Below are 2,942 nucleotides of genomic sequence, written 5' to 3' on the forward strand. Positions count from 1 at the left end.
TTAGATTGGTTACGGATGTTATCCTAGATTAAGTGTGTGTGTGTGTGTGTGTGTGTGTGTGTGCGCGTGTGTGCATGCGTGTGTGCATTATAAAAGCAATAAGCTATAAAAACAGACAGAAAAACATGTTTTGGTTGGTTAATTAGGTTGAGAGGAAAAAGGCTTCTGTTGCCCCTCTCTGTTTCAGTCTGTCATATCGATAAGTAACATGGAATGACATATACACATACAGATTCCTCTAGGTAACTAGAGGTATGCATAGCAGATGAAGAGAAAGAAAGCTTCCTCTGTGTAGACGATACACAACTGTTCTGCTCGAGGCCGTCTCCATACACTTTCATTTGAATGCAGCAGACTGAAATCCAGTGTATAACTGTCAGGATTTGTCAGCGTTGTGCTTCCACACCACACTTATTCAAGTGGACATGTAGCCAGCAAGGAGCACACAGGGCAGACACAAGCAGCGTGTGTGTGTTTGTGTCTGTGTCTGTGTTTACGACACTGTAAATGACATTTGAGGCCAGGGTTTCGGGCAGGCACTGTGAGAATAATCGTGTTTATTTGAAGTGATTATAGTGACTGTGGAATGAATATCAATGCATTGACGGCCTGCCCCAAGCTTTCTGTGTTGCTTCTACAAATATCCAGCTACTTGCTTCTGGAATGAATTGAGATTTCATATGCCCTGAAACTCTTCCTCTCCTCCTCTTCAACAACTAAAAGCACATATCAAAGAATCCTAAGGTTAATGTACACTCTTAATATTTAAGTCCGTGTCCATGTCCATGGTGGAAAGGTCACAAACTGTAAGAAGTTCTCAGATCCTTCACTTGAGTAAAATGTATACCACAATGCAAAAATACTTGCAACAACGGTCCTCAGCTAACATGAACTAAGGACGTTGTTTCATGGTCTGCACATAAACCCCTCGACCATGAGAGCACCCCATGTACATTTAATATTAATCTGCAAAGTAACTAGTTGGAAAAGCTGTAAACCTGAATTTAGTGGTGTAAAAGCACAATATTTCTTTTTGAAATGTAGGTAAAGTAAGCATAATGTTGTATTACATAAACATTGTATTTAAAGCTGTAGTGCATAGTTTCTGTCTTGCCCATGACAAATTCAAAGTAATGACAACAGCACTGTTGGAGCATTTACGTGCCGCAAGCCTTGTGATCGCACCCCCTCCCCTCCTTCACGCAGTTGCCAACACAGTGGATTAAAAAAAAAGATGGATTCTTCAGAAGAGGTTATTATCTTATAATTGTTATATCCTCTTTGTCTCCAAAGCTGAACGCTGCTGTTGTCGTTACTGGACGACACCTTTCTGTAAAAATGTAAATACTGAGGAATACAGAGAGAGTTGTGTGGAGCTGATAGTCTTAATTAGCTTTGCATCAATTCATTTGGCAATGGCTTAAATGAAACGGACATTTATCATATAAAATAGTTGTGCGCTATAGCTTTAAATATTGTACTTGACTTCACTTAATTTCTCAATGGTAACACCAAGACCATTGCTGTTGTATACATGCAGTACTTACATACAGACAAACATACATATATACATACATACATACATACATACATACAAATACATTGCAACTCAAAGAGCCATTTGAGCTGAATCACACAGAAAGGGTAGAACAAAACACTGAATCCAACTCTGCTCTGCAGTGTGTCAGAACAGTAATCATCGAAAGATTAGTCCGTAAAATGAGCAAGCGATTAGGTGTACAAAAATCTCTCCCACCTGCTCATTTAAATAAACACTGCTAGAGCTGCACACCGCCGGCTGCTTGATCTCAAATAGTTGAAATCAGTGTTAAGTGAGGAAATAGCTGAAATATCACTATGCAAAGCTTCCATGATTCATGATTCTGATTTTTGTAACTCGTTACAGAGTCAAAACCCTCCAATGCATGGAAGCATTGGATAGATTGGGTCTTCTGATAATGTATAATTTGCATAAGAAATATAATGTGTTTGAATGGCTACACATTATTCTCATCTAATGCCAACTTCCACCCTTGGCTTATGGTGGCTAATGGTAACAAATCTTAGATTGATATTGTCGTGTAACCGACAGTTTGTTAACTCTTTCTACTTGTACTACAGTCTTGTTCAACAAAAGTTACACAGTGTCGCTTTGAATATACAAATGTATGTTTCCCTTTCCTAGCACCGATGGGCCCCTTGTGATGCTCCTTCCTGTTCCTTCCCAAAATCCAACATTATTATAGCCACTCCTGTAATCGTCATGTAAAAATATTTAAATGAGAGTGTCTAAAAGATATGACATGCATGAGAGGGTTATACTTCAGAACACTGGGGTTGAATACTTAGGTTGTATGTAGGAAAACTGCAGAATGAACAGTTCATTTAAATATTACTCTACTGCTTACTGTGGCTGAACACTAAACCACTGATTAATTATGATGGTGATTGTATTAGTCACAACAAACTGGTGGTGAAAAAAATAATGACTATGTTCTGCTTGAGTGACTCAGGTATTTTGATTGAAAACTCTGAACACTCAACCTATTGGAAATGTAAACAGGGGTGTAGAAATCATTTATTCTAATCAAACAGGACCTTGCAATCAATCATCACAAACACCGTACTGCAGTATCTGATGTAAATATAAAAGGTGTATCATTTGGATGTGGATTAAAAGCTAGTCAGTGTTTCATCTTTGTGCCCACAACGTAGCACAGCTGCATTTTAAGCATGACCGTAACATTTTAAGTAGAATAGAAATAGATTGATAAATGATGCCTATTGTTGTCAAGTAATGCAAGGAAGGAAATTGCATTTGATTGTCCTTTAGGGCACATGCAGGTGTGAACCCTGAATAGAAAATGGTGCTGGGAAGAAGAAGAAGGGGAAGAGAAGTGGGATGTTAATGTTGTTGATAGCCAGTGTTCTGCCAGCTCTCT

At 38.6% G+C, this 2,942-nt stretch overlaps 1 protein-coding gene across 2 annotated transcripts in view; it reads left to right on the top strand.

Moving 5' to 3' along the window:
• Nucleotides 1–2,942, top strand: part of LOC117937045 (zinc finger protein 385B-like) — a 41,189-nt gene that overhangs the window by 12,328 nt on the left and 25,919 nt on the right. The window lies entirely within an intron of this gene.

Source organism: Etheostoma cragini, chromosome 21 (assembly GCF_013103735.1).
Source record: "Etheostoma cragini isolate CJK2018 chromosome 21, CSU_Ecrag_1.0, whole genome shotgun sequence".
Lineage (NCBI taxonomy): Eukaryota > Metazoa > Chordata > Actinopteri > Perciformes > Percidae > Etheostoma > Etheostoma cragini.